The sequence below is a fragment of the Podarcis melisellensis genome, assembly GCF_964234715.1.
Source record: "Podarcis melisellensis genome assembly, chromosome: 16".
NCBI classification, from domain to species: Eukaryota; Metazoa; Chordata; class Lepidosauria; order Squamata; family Lacertidae; genus Podarcis; species Podarcis melisellensis.
The window spans coordinates 38326976-38341045 of NC_138533.1; the positions used below are offsets into that span (position 1 = coordinate 38326976).

The 14070-nt window shown below is 45.0% G+C and overlaps 1 protein-coding gene and 1 long non-coding RNA gene across 9 annotated transcripts in view; one reads left to right on the forward strand and one right to left on the reverse strand.

Annotated features, from left to right (window-relative positions):
• Positions 1-1260: 1260 nt before the first annotated feature.
• On the reverse strand, positions 1261-12533 carry LOC309359308. The gene is made up of 3 exons (XR_014163810.1): positions 12451-12533; positions 4956-5028; positions 1261-1430 (listed from the first exon to the last, which is right to left on the reverse strand). It is a non-coding gene; the product is annotated as an uncharacterized lncRNA (long non-coding RNA).
• ABCB9 (ATP binding cassette subfamily B member 9) overlaps positions 5363-14070 on the forward strand; it is a 31944-nt gene continuing 23236 nt past the window's right edge. Inside the window, exons 1-3 of one of the 8 annotated variants that reach the window (XM_081892777.1) lie at positions 5363-5615; positions 6817-6960; positions 13621-13713. The gene's annotated coding sequence lies outside the window, so the exon portion shown is untranslated. The other 7 variants (XM_081892776.1, XM_081892782.1, XM_081892780.1 and 4 more) reach the window with 7 other exon arrangements.

Sequence of the window (14070 nt, forward strand, 5' to 3'; positions counted from 1 at the left end):
CCAGCGTCCTCCCGTCATTTACCGCTGCTGTTCAGGAGCAACAGAATGCAGTGAAAGAGATTGTAAGTGCCTTGGCTGCCAGATATTCACCGCATTTGCATGTAAGAGGGGTGCCTACCATTAGTCCAAATTCACACTAGGCTAATATCAACAGTGGGTGTGGCCACCACATAGTCTTGCACACACTTTTGTGCAGTGCGTACACACACACACACATCTTACAAAGCACGCAGCCCCTCTCCCTCCTGATCTGTGCAATGATTGTCTCTTCCAACTCTATTATTCTATGATCTGGTGACAGAGGAGGGACAATTTGCATTCCTATCAGGGCACCTTGCTCCAATGTTTTCTTTACTTTGCAAAATAAAATAAAATGCCACCAAAATTGGCGAAGAAGACTTAAGGGGGCAGAAAAATTTGCTTGGGAGGCCTGATCAGATGTGTTTGTCTCCAGCTCCCATCAACCCTAACCATTGGCTGTGTTAGCTGAAGCTGATGGGGGTTGGAGTCCCACAACACCCAATGTGGCATGGTGAGTGGAGATGGTGACATTTTGTTCTGATTCCCACTGCTGGGAATATGAATTTCTATTTCTATTTAAAACACTCCCTTTTAAAATAATTGCAGTCAACATTTTTACGTTCCTGCCTACTCTGTTCTCCCATCCACCATCCTGTTCGACTCTTGGAACTGTCTTACTTATCTGTCCTGCTTGAATCATGAACACTTTTTTCAGTGCACTGTAACAGATAATGGTGGGGAGATCTGGGTTCGAATTTCCCACTCAGCTGAATGGCAGTCCTTCAGCAAGTCCTTATTTCCCAGCCTAGCCTACCTCAAAGGGTTGTTCTGAGGGTAAACTATGTTATTCAGAGATCCATTGGAAGAAGTGTGGGATAAATGAATTGCTGTTACAGGCCCTGAGCCCTCTGGGTAGGGTGGGGTAGTTATCTAAATGAGTACATGAACACTAGGCCCATCCTGTCCTTCGCAGGTTATTGCCAACATGGCTGCCGCATATAAACAGGAACAGAAAAGCATGAAGAGGAAAACAAAAGGTCTCTCGTCTCTCACTTACAAAATGGAGGATGGTGTTTTTGAGACTCATGAAGATCAGGCCCTGAAAAAGCTGAAGAAGAACCAATTTGTGTCATTTCAAATTGAGACTGTCTTACCTCCGGAACAGAGTATACCCAGCATGAAGAAAACTGGCTGAATGCTATTGTGTGACTTTAGTTTTTATAGATGTATATACTGATATGCCATTAAATATATGCTTTAATCAAGACTTGGAGTCCAGCAGTTTCTTGAAAATGGCCACTCTGATACCAAAGGACACAATATCTTGAACTGAGCCACCCATGAGCATCTTCTGCACAGCACCTGCATATTCTTGAGTGTTGGAAATTTCACTTCAAATTCCACATCACCTACAAAAACACAGAATTGCCTTGGGCATGCCCCTAATCCCTCAGACCCAGTAGTTCCTTATGTACTAGATTCCTGATTGTCCCTGGGCAGTCACACAAATTCAGAAAAATCCAACATCCTGTGAATTTTATTTTCTATTCAGCTTCTAGGTCCAAAGACTGTGGAGATGAACTTTAAAGTCTATCGGCAATCCTTGGTGAAATCTCAGAAACTGGAGGGGTGGGATTTATTGGGGACTATCCTTCAGTGCGGGTGGCGCTGTGGGTTAAACCACAGAGCCTAGGACTTGCCAATTAGAAGGTCGGCGGTTCGAATCCCCGCGACGGGGTGAACTCCCTTTGCTTAGTCCCTGCTCCTGCCCACCTAGCAGTTCGAAAGCACGTCAAAGTGCAAGTAGATAAATAGGTACCGCTCTGGCAGGAAGGTAAACGGCGTTTCTGTGCGCTGCTCTGGTTCACCAGAAGCGGCTTAGTCATGCTGGCCACATGACCCGGAAGCTGTACGCTGGCTCCCTCAGCCAGTAAAGTGAAATGAGCGCCGCAACCCCAGAGTCATCCGTGACTGGACCTAATGGTCAGGGGTCCCTTTACCTTATCCTTCAGTGCCCTGCTTGGCTCTTTTTCAGAGGTTGGATGCCTCTGACCACCAGCTGCTGGGGACCTCAAGGGGCTGTTGTGCTCATGCACTGCTTGTGGGTTGCCTGCTTGAGAACAGAATGCAGGACTAGATGAACCTTTAGTCTGATCCAACTCTTTATGTACTTGATTTGGCACCAGTAAACTGAATCATGCAAATATATACACACTTAATTTGCATAACATCAGTGTTACATGTTTGTTTGTTTGTTTGTTTGTCCTATGCTGACCTATACCCATAGATCTCAGGGTGGCTCACAATTTAAAATCACAATATAGAAAATGGAAAACACAAGAAAAACGAAAGCAAAGGCAACCCAGTAATTCCTCTTTACACAACACATTTTAAAAGGGCAACAAATGTCAAAGGGCTTGGCCCAGCTTTGGTGAGTGAGTGGTGAGCTTTTGGTGAGTGAGTGGGCTCACTCGCTGGATCATCCCCTTGCTGTGGTGAGTGGGCTTGTATGTTCCTATGACCCTTGTGAGCGAAGCCATCAGGAGTCTCGTACTCTCAAGGCGGTGAGGTCAAAGGGGAGGAGCTAAACAAAGAATGATCTAAGAAGTTCTCAACAGCAGAACAGTCAGATAATAACAAGTGGTATGTTACAACAGCTGTGAGGGTGGATGAAGTCTGCAGCAAATAAGAATCCATCGGAAATGAGCCTTACTGCAAAGACTGTGTGTTGGTCAGCATGCACTTATCTACACACATAAATTCATGCACAGGCATCTTCCAATAACCCATCCCAAACCCAAACAAGTTTCATGGTGATTGGCAAATGGTAACGGGCAGTACTGTGAAATCTGGAAGCCCCTAGTCATGAACCGGCACATGGGCAGTGGATACAGATTCAGTCATTCTGACTCAAGGAATGAGGCAGTTCAGTAGCTCGGCAGCTGTATCCATGACTGAGCAGTCCTGTTTAGGATCCACACTCGGCTCACCCCAAATAGGGGGAGGGGCTAGAAAAGGTGCCCTAAACATAGTCTGCCTCCCTTTTTCCCTGACTGGATTACCTGGCCCAATGGGGTCACCACCCAGTGGTCATAAAAGACAATAGAACTTTTGAACATGGAATATACAGACTGTTGGATAACACAGATATTGAGCATCCCATATGCAGGACTGCCATCATTGCAAGAGAGTTGTGACGTTTTAACATCAATATTGCAGTGCTTCAAGAAACTTAAAGAGCAAGAGGGACAACTGAAGGAAGAAAAAGGAGGCTACACATTCTTCTGGAATGTTCTTGGTCTACCTGAACAAGAACATTGAAGACATAGAGTAGGCTTTGCTATCGAAAACAATCTTGTGTCAGAAGTCCCTACCAGCATTAATGAGTGACTTTCAAGCCTTCAAATAAAACTTGCCCAAACCCAACAGGCTACTATGCTAAGCACTTATGCACCAACACTGGATGTCGATGAAGACATTAAAGAAAAATGGTATTCTCAGATGGATGCCATCCTATCAGAGATGCCTAAGGAGGATAAAATTATCCTCCTGAGTGATTCTAATGCAAGAGTTGGGTGAGATTTCGATTTGTGGCCTGCTGCCTGCAACTATTGGGAAAGAAGGAATTGGCAACAGCAAACAGAACAGAATCTTACTTTTTACTATATGTGCAGCGCACAACTTTGTTATTACCAACACACACTTTCAACAACAAAAAATACATTTAAAACATCATGGAGGCACCCTCAGTTGACCCACTGGCACCTTTTAGACTATGAAGATCACTGTGGAGGGGGCCACTAGGGGTGCATCGGAAGATGGCTGACAATAACATCTCTCCAACCCACACGAGGTAATTTGGAGGCTGTGATGGGAGTAAATAGCCTCCCTACCCCCCCAGGATTGTGGGGGGGGGGCGGCTGCCCTTGCCTGCTGTGCCCTATACCACCCCCAAATTTGAGGGGATGGGGGCACTAGGCAGAATGCCCTCCTGTGGATTTCGGCGCTCCTGGACGCCATCTCTGATCCGCGCCGCTAGCTGCAAGAACTTCAAAAGGAACAATTAGGAAGAAGCGAATGCACATATTTCAAGGAAGGAGGGGGAGTAAAGACTGCTAACTGAAGAGTTCTCTGATAAACAAGACGAGTCGGAAGAACAAGAATCAATCTTGACAAGACAGCCAAGACTCGGTATGGCAAAGGGACTGGATGGGGGAGGGGGGAAAAACTTTTATTTCTTTCCTCTATGTGATTAAACAAGACCCCCCCCCCACAAGTCAGAAATGCTGCTTTAATGACTTAAGCTGTGGATTTACAACTGTGTGGAGATAAAGTTTCTAACCAAAGCATGTTTTACGAAAAGCATGGAAAGTTTAAGAGCTATGGAATGACGCAGTTAAAAATACCGTTGCCATATTGGTAAGCTCTGTTGGAGGACTTGAGTCTGGGAGGAGGAAAGAGCTGTTTTTATACTGTGGGTGAGACTCCTCAGTGGGACTTAAGAACGACAGACCCTGAGATTAATGATGGAAAGAGCGATGTTATTTATGAAAGTGATGATATATGGAAACCATCACGATATAAGGATTGGTCGAACGGAAAAATCCACACAGGATTTAATTGGTGTTTATCTGCTTAAGGAGATTATCAGAAGAGAGCATAAAGAAAAAAGAAAAAATGTACGAACAAGATGAGATGTGGAAACAGCAAGATAAGACTGGATAGAATTATGAACTGGATAGGATATGAACGCAGTAGCAAGAAGATGATCGGAATCCCCCTTTGAAACTTGAAATATGGGTCCCCTCAACAAAAATTTAAAATTCGGCTTTGTAATTCGGAATTTATGTGATGTGATGTGATTTGATTTGATTGGTCGGTTAATAAAAATTATATTTTAAAAAAAATGAAGATCACTGTGACGTGCTCCTTACCGGAGCTATGATGACAATGACTGCTGGACAGATCACTGATTAATACATTCCACAATGGCTATCAAGATTATACCTAGGAAGGAAACTAATGAACACTCAAGCCCTTCAAGATCCCATTAAGCGGGACTGCTTCCAAACGACTCTTAAGGACCATCTGCTTTCAGAGTTCCCTGATAACACTGGACCAACCTAAAAACTTTCATTATTGCAGCCTGTGAACAAACTATTGGATACCAAACCAAGAAACACCGGGACTGGTTTGATGAGAATGACAGTGAGATTGAACACATTATTGACAAGAAAAAGGAAGGCCTTTCAGATCTGGAGGTTTTAAAGTAGATGGACATCTGTCATGGATGCTTCAGCTGAGATTCCTGCATTGCAGGGAGTTCCAAGTTTACACTTCTAAGATTCTGTGAGATGGAGGTGACTGAAAACAGCTTCAGCATGGACTTGATGACCCTGGGGGATCCCTTCTATGAATTGACAAGATCACCAGCTGCAAAGGTGGGAGGAGGCGTGGCCTGATGATGCAGTCCCGGGGATGCCCCGCCCACTTCCGACCTTGTCCTGGAGAGTCTCGGAGCCGCCGCCGGCCGGTCCCGCTGCTTCGCCCGCCGCCTGCGCAGCCAGGATCCTGCGCGCTGCCTTGGTCTGCAGGTAAGAGCCGCGCCTTCCTCTCGCTCCCCAGCTCGGCGTTGCAGGCAGGCAGGCGCGCAGCGGGGGGCCGGTCCTTCCTCGCCCCCCCGGGGAGCTTCGGGATGTGGCTCCTTTGCCTCCCGGTCCCGATCTCTCTCCCGATCCCAAAGCCCCGGGGTGGTCCAGCCCTGGAAAGCTGCTTTCGATTTCATGCCACCCTCCACCCCCCCGACGCAAGTCCAAGGCAGCGCTTAATCCGACGCTGCCTTTGCAAGCAGATCCCGGCCTTTTCCTCCTCCGAGATTCGACTCGGAGCGAAGTCTGAGTAAGCAGAGCCGCAGCTGAGCCCTTCGAGCCGGGGGCGAAGAGGACAGCTGGCCCAGGACCAGGCAGGTCCGAGTTCGAGACGTGCGGAAAGGTCTGGTGCTGCCTTGCTCCCAGTGATGGAGTTGAGAAATCTCGCAAGACCAGCCATGCCTACTCCGAGGAAAGCCCTATCTGAGTGAGCATTGCTTCCCTTCCCAAAATGTGGCAAGTCAGCCGCCCGGCTGTGTCCCACGGAGCGGGGCCCCAGACACTTGCCCTGAAGCAGTGGCGTAGCGTGGGTTGTCAGCACCCGGGGCAAGGCAAGTAATTTGCGCCCCCTAACCCGTGGATTTGCGCCCCCTAACCCGTGGATTTGCGCCCCCTAACCCGTGGATTTGCGCCCCCTAACCCTAACCCCCAGATGTTGCGGCCGACCCCCCTGCACCCCCCACGCTAAGCCACTGCCCTGAAGGCAGCATCACAGAATATTCCAACTGACCCAGGCAGAAAAGGGCTTCTCCCAATGATTGGTCCCCGAGACCCTTAAACAAAATTAACTCACAGACGTCAGGGATTGAACCTGCCACGTATAGCAGACAGTCTCCTATTATGCCATGGCACCTTCCCTTCAATTGCCATTTATATCTGCTTAAATTGAAGCTCTGTGGACATAGTTGTTGTCTCTTGACCTCCCCTGCCTTGCATGTTTATTGTCAGCATGAAGACAGGGATAATTTCATACAGACTACAGTAAGCCCACAATTTAGGCGCATTTAACTCGTGCACATCCAGCTTTACATGCATGGCAATTTTTAATTTTTTTTTAAAGGGGGTGGGGATGTGGGGAAAATGACTTTGGCAATCCCACCTGCCATTGAACCTTGTGGGTTTTGACTATATGTGATTTTGGCTTCAGGTGCAATCCCTGGAACGTAAGTTGCGGACTGTATGTTAGAGGTGAACATTTTGCTGTATGCAAAGGTGGGGGGAAACACCATTGATTTAGAGTCCAAAACTGGAACTTCCAGACGTGTGCAGAGTGATTTCACCTTTGCTGCTGGTAAGTCACAGCTGCCCCCAGACATTTGGGAATAGGAAGGGAGTCTCTGATGCCAAAGTGCCTTTCATTTGCAAAATGACTGAGCGTTTGCAAAAAGACGCAAGCAAAATGAACTCTGGGGTCCCAGGTTTTAATAATCCTCCAGGGCAACCTACTTCACTGTTGGTCAGCTTCAGCCCTCAGGAAGCTCTTCCTAATACTGAGTCTAAATCCCTTTTCTATGTTTTGAATCCATTGGTTGCTGGTCTTGCCCTCTGCAGCACCACAAACCAAAGTTGCTCCATCATCTATGGGACATCTGTGTGATTGAAGATGACCTCAAGTACCCAGCCCCTTTCAGCCTTTTCTCTGCAAGTCATTCACCACCTTTCTCCTCTAGAAAAGTGTTTTTCTTTTTCCACGGAGACGCTTGCTCTGGCTGAGATTCTCTCATCCTCGGTTATGTTTTGAATCTGTTGCAAAGTGCTTAGGCACCTTGGCTGCCAGGGTGCTGCATAAAGACCACAGGAAACTGCCTTATTAGCAACTCAGGGCAGATTAATTTCCCATCTCCGCCATTTGACTGTCCGCTCCAATGACTCCCTCCCGGCACAGAGAGGGGTCTTCCACAATACCTGCTATTGGATCCTTTTATCAGGAGAAGCCAGGGATCGATCCTGGGAGTTTCTGTGTGAAATGCAAGGTGTTTTACTGAGCTAAGGAGGTCCATCCCTAGCAGACTGTGGATAACACAGATATATTTTCCAAATTGAGCAATGCTACAATAAAAATCAGACATTTAATTGCCTGTTAGGAGTATATTAAAAGGAGAAGAGCTCTAGCAGATGAGTGTGAAATGGAGCTGGTAGATTTATTAGGCTTCTTTAGGCTTTTCTGCAGGAAGATCGTATTTGAATCTTTTTCCCCTGTAGATTTATCTTAAGTGGGATGACTTGGCAGATTCCTCAGGATATTCAGCTGAGTTGGTCAGTGTTTACTATGCTGTTAACAAGCCTAATTGTTTTGACCAGAAGTTTGGCAAAAACATATTCTAGATCTAGTGAGCCTTTCCACCATAATTTGATGACAAACACCCCCCCAAAAAAAAATGTGTTTGTGTGTGTATAATCAAAGATTTTGGACTTTAAAACGGCTAAACTGTTTCCTGGTTTTGAAGCTGCAGTGATGGTAAAACATTGAGCAGATTAATAGTTCTCTGTTATGTAGATGTTAACAGCAAAGCACCTCTGCTTTGAGTTGGGGGGGGGTGTGGCACCATACTCATTCTTTTGTGTTTGAATAACTAGGAATTTATTCTTTTTTAGAAATCGGTGTAATTTTGATTCTAGCATATGTACCAAGCCCAACTATGAGAGACCAGATTCGGTCCTGGATTATATGATGGCAATAAGGTATCTCTGAGCATGTGTAGGGTTCTGCTCTTTACCACTAAGTAGCTCATCCTGCCTTATTCAGACATTTAGGATAAGATGCTGTCAAAGTGGTTATGGTAGGCTTCAAATTCTGAATAATAGAATTTGCAAAACTGTAAACGTTTTGTGGATTGCACTATTTTTGTAAAATGATGCGTTTCAATAAGCCTTGTTCTTCGGTGTAAAAAAGACTAAGGCCAGCAATAATAATAATAATAATAATAATAATAATAATAATAATAATAATAATAGCTGCCCAAAATATGTGCCGTGTCATAAATAGCAGTACTCAGAGTTGACACTGCTGTGTGCATATGTGAGTGTGTTTTAGAATTCATTTTCCCCCTTTGAAGCATTCCGCCATTCTCCAGTCCTTGTATTTGACTAAAGAAGTTAAAATATATTGATGAGGATTCTTGATTCTACAACCTGAGCAAAAAAAAAGGCAACATGAAACCTCAAATATGCTGCCTAAAGGGCACCTGATCTGTTACGCTGAGAGAGACAAAGCTCAAGGATGTGATGTTGGTAGGTTTTCTACATTGCAGCTAAAATAAAAACGAATGTTTTTTGCAGGGGTGGAAGAGAGAAAGGGGCCCAGACATTCAGGAAACTTAATTGAGAGTCAAGTCCCCAGCCGGGTACTCTCTCCAGGTGATTGGCACTACAACCCTTACCAGTCTGAGCCAATGCAGCTAATCAGGGATGGTGGGAGACGTGGGCCAAAACATCTGGAGGGCACCAGCCAGGCAGGGGAAGGCAGAGTTATAGTGCCAGGCTAATTCAGACACAGAGCTCACTAGGTAACTCTGAGCTGATTATTATTATTATTATTATTATTATTATTATTATTTATTTATTATTTATACCCCATCCATCTTGCTGGGCTTCCCCAGCCACTCTGGGCGGCTTCACTTCTTTCAGTCTAATTTCACAGGGGGGTTGTGAGGATAAAATTGGAAGGAGAGGACCTTTGAATTCTGTGAAGGTAGGGTCAGATGCATGTGTAATAAAAATATAACCCCTGCACACAATTATACCTAAAGTCCATTTAAAAAGTTGGGCTGTTCCCCAAGTAATGACCCAAGCTTTCTCAGTCAATTATGTGCGTGCTAGGACTGTGTACAGACACCCACTCCAATCTGCCCGCTGGTGGATGTGGTCCCTGGATCAGGCCAAATTGCCCTATGCTGTCCCGGGGGCCACCTACCCCATATCTGTTCCCAGGGGGCAGGTGATACAGCCAACATCACATGGGATGGGATCCTTCTGCTCACTAGCTGGTAAGCAAGAAGAGTCCAGTGCAGAAAAGCTGCTTGCAAAGCAGCCCCTGCACCCCACAGGACTGATCTCTCTGCTCAAAAGCTGTTGCATGGAGACATCAGTCCTGGGGGCAGTCAGGCAGGAAGGTGAACCACAGTGCTGGGCCTACCTTCTCCTTGGAAGATGCAGTGACCGGTCAGGTAGGTCTCTGCCTTTCTGCGTGATTTTCCCACACTGCCTCTCTGTTCTGCCTGATGCCCTGACTGCCACAAGTTGCTCTGGCTCATCCAACCAGTGATCTGTGTCTGTGCCTGCTCGAATTGCCTGAGACCTTCCAAACAGGCCCTATTCGACTCAGGCCTTGGTCAGATCTGGTCCACAGCCCTAGTGTGTGCTAGTCAATCAATTGCTTAAATTTGCATATGGGTGAAAACAGCCGGTCTGAAGTGAGAATCTTGCTCCTCCCCACTCCGTTTTTGGGTGATCTGTGCAGGTGGCATCTTAGAAGAGGCACCTGTTCCAAAGTGTGGGAGAAAAGAGGAAAGATCTTCTATGTGCAGCTTTTAAACTGCTTACACTGTATTAATAAGAGTTTTTTAACTAGTTAAACATTGCAGCCCTATAGATAAGGAGTTGGTCAACTAGAAAACTCTACAGTTTCATCTCTAATGTGAAGCTGGAAGGAGAGTGATTTGTGGATTTGGGTCATTCTCTTTTCATGTGGGACAGCAACAGGCAGCAATCTCTGTGGCCTGGCTGCACCCTAGAACATTTTTTAATTTATTGAATTCCTTTGTAATTAACCTTTTCTCCAAGAAGCCTGGGTTGTGCGTGTCTGGAGCAGTGGTTCTCAAAGAGTGTGGTGCGTCACACTGGTGTGGCAGGAGAGGGTGGCAAGTGTGGTGGGAATATCAAATAAACAATCAAATAAACATTTAAACATTACAATATAGCATAGCATAGTTTTTTTTTAAATTAAGCAGAATATGGATAGATATCTTTTCAAAATGAGAGCAAAAGCATCAGGTGATGCTGAGAAAAATCCTAGTTGTGATCCATAATCGCTCTCTGCATATGTGCCCAGAAACAGAGTGCTGGAGAATAACATTGGCTATTCTTCTAGAGTTCTCAATGACATATTGTTGTGAACTAGGATTTCCAACTCTGACAAATATGAAAGAACAGAAAAGAGAGAGACTTCTTGATGTTGATGATGGGATGAGAGTTTCTTTGTCTCAAATTAGACCAAGAGGCTTGTTTATAATTGTATTTTGGGAATGATTCATGTTTTAATATAGCTACATTGTTCTATACTTTCTAAATACCCCATGATCATATTATAAAGTTGATGTGTTCCACGTTATAAATCGAGCGCTTTTTGTTTTCCAAAGTATTTCTTATCAATAAAAAAATTGGTGCAGTGTGAGCTAATAGGTTGGGCTGTGAAACGGTGCCTGGGCTAAGTCACCCAGAGATCCTGGATCTCCCCAGTCCTGGTCCAGCCCCCTAACCCAGAAATGGGGAGCCTATAGCCTTCCAGATGTTGTTGAGCAACAACTTCCATCACACCTGACCATTGGCCACACTGGCTGGGACTGATGGGAGTTGGATCTAACAACATTCAGAGGGCCATCCTTGTTATGACCGCTACAGCGGCATATCCCAGAATCCAGTGTGATGACACATATGGAGAGATTCTTCAGCATGCTGGTCTTAAGTAGGAAGGAGTCCTTGAAGGTAGTATGCTTGAGAGGGAAAGAATATTGCATTCATGTGTGCATTTTACCAGCAGGGGACACTGTTACATGCAGAAAATCCTCTGCCCGCCTCCCTTTAGCACATCTGTGCTAAAACATTGTGATTTAGGTGGGAGGAGGGTGTGTAGTGGCTGTTGTCACTGCCTTTGGAGACAAAAATGTCTAATTCAAAGGAGCTTAAGGAGGGGGGTTTGGGGGGGGGGAGTAGCATATTTTTTGCATATTTTAAAAAGGATGTTTAGCCCACGTCATCAAATGCAGCAAACACCAGGTTTATTATTGTTAGTATTATTGTTAGCCTCTAGGGCTTGCCGATCAGAAGGTCAGCAGTTTGAATTCGTTCAACGGGGTGAACTCCTGCTACTCTGTCTCAGCTTCTGACAACCTAGCAGTTCGAAAGCACACTAGTTCAAGTAGATAAATAGGTACCGCTGTGGCAGGAAGGTAAATGGTGTTTCTGTGCGCTCTGGCTTCCATCACTGTGTTCCGTTGTGCCAGAAGTGGTTTAGTCCTGCTGGCCACATGACCTGGAAAGCTGTCTGTGGAAAAATGCCGGCTCCCTCGGCCTGAAAGCGAGATGAGTGCCACACCCCATAGTCAGGTTTGACTGGACTTAAGCATCCAGGGGTCCTTTACCTTTACCTTTACCTTACCTATTGTTGTATACATGTATGTGGGTTTAGAGGAGGAGGGAGCGTAAAACAGGGAGACTCAGTGAGCATGAATGAAAGAGAGAGGTGCAGTCTGACATTTCTGCTCTTATGATGCAGACTATACCTCTTTGTGGTCTTTTGGCCCATACATAAAATCACATAATCCTTAAAAACACATAACCAATGACTAAAGAACAGCCGCTAATACTGCTGAAGAATATACGTCTTATCCAGCTGCCTAAAACTATAAAGAGATGGGTCCAGGGGGATTCCACAGAAAAGGACCTTTTCTGCCCTCCCCCACCATATACTTTCTATACTTCTAAATACTTTGTTAAAACCACTTAGAAGCCTATTTGGGCATTCAGCAGCATGCAAATAAATAAATAACTTAAATGCCTCTACCAGCTGAGACGAACCTTTCATTAATCTGACAGAAGCATCCCGCTGTTTGTCCGCAAAAGCCCCTGCTGCCATTTCAAAAATGGCCTTTGCTGCAGCAGATTAGCACAGCTGCTCCCCCAGGAGTTATTTCAGCTGCCCACCCCCCCTCTCTCTTCTGTGCTCCTTCCTTCCATGCTGGAGTTTGGTTTCTAGTCTCTCTTATATTAGTGATGAGGAGCCTGTGGCCTTCCAGCAGGGCCAATGGGCATTGTGAGTCCCAACAAGATCTGGAGGACCACAGGTTCCCCATCGCTGTTGTATCGATGGGGACCCCAGTTTCAGGACAGGTGTTGCCACATTTTCCAGCAGAATGGCTCCCCGTTTTGTTTAGTTTTAAAAACTGCTCAGGAAGGAACCAACCCTCTTCCCCTGTTCTATCTCCATGGCAACAGTCAGGAGGCCTGTAAGGGGAAAAGGTCTGTTATCCTGAGTTCTCTTCTCTTCAGTGTTTAAAATTTTTAGGGTTTCTTGTGAGTAGATGGTAATGGCAGGACTTGGTTGCCAGGTGGCATTTAAGCACACTTTGGCATTAAAAGTCTACCCAACTAGCACCCCCTAAAGATGAGGGGAGCATCAGGTAACCTGGGTGAAGTGTTGTTTTTGGGTTTGTTTCTGTTTAAAAAAATGAAAATGTTGACACCTAGCATTGATAAGAGAAGTTATTCACACCTGGTCTTTTACTGGCAGGTGGGGGGCAATGGCAGGGCCAGTGAGGGATGGTTCCCTGTTGATTTTTTGCTAAAGGTAGGAGCCCCTTGTCCAAATCTCACCTGGCCAGAGTTGCTGCTTGCTTCTCTTCCACCGCTGTGCCAGCCAAACTTAACAGAGCAGGATATTTTAGTGGGGTGGTGATGGTTGGGATATTGAGTTATGCGGAGTCTGCAGTCCTTTTGAAAAAATGCTTATATGACTTTTAAAACCCTAACTACCCCAGAGAGGAACTGTACAATTCCACATGTGCTAATACACAAGTTATTGTGGACTGGAATGCTTTATCTGCTACAGAAATAATTGTTATTGGCAAAAAAGCAGGGAATAGTGCTATTTATTATCTTTAACCCTTTTAAAAAAATCTTTACCCCTTCACTTATTAACACAGCCTGCTAACCATGAATTTATGAATCCCTGAAGGATTGTGAGGCAGCTGTGTTTGGACAGGATAGTGAATCATGGGGAATGGGACACAGAGGGTGTTATTTTTGTGATTTGACAACATTTAGCTTGGTAAGTCTCTGTTTGATGAAGAAACACAAAAACTACTTTAGGAAAACCAACAAATTTTTATTTTACCTTTGAAAATGTCAGCTAATGCTAAATAATAATAATATATAATATTAATATATAATGTAACTGGAAGTACTTGGCAACCATTTAAAATGATTTTTATGTAATTTTACACATTCACTTACCAAGCAAAACTAAATTATATTAATTTAACCAAAATATATTTCAAATTCCCAAGTCACGTAACAACTTTTTAGGAGCCCTCATTTTTGGAATTTGAAAGTTGAAAAATTCAATATATCTTACTGTGACAGAACCTCTGCACACACCCTGAACCCAAAGCACAACCTCCACTTC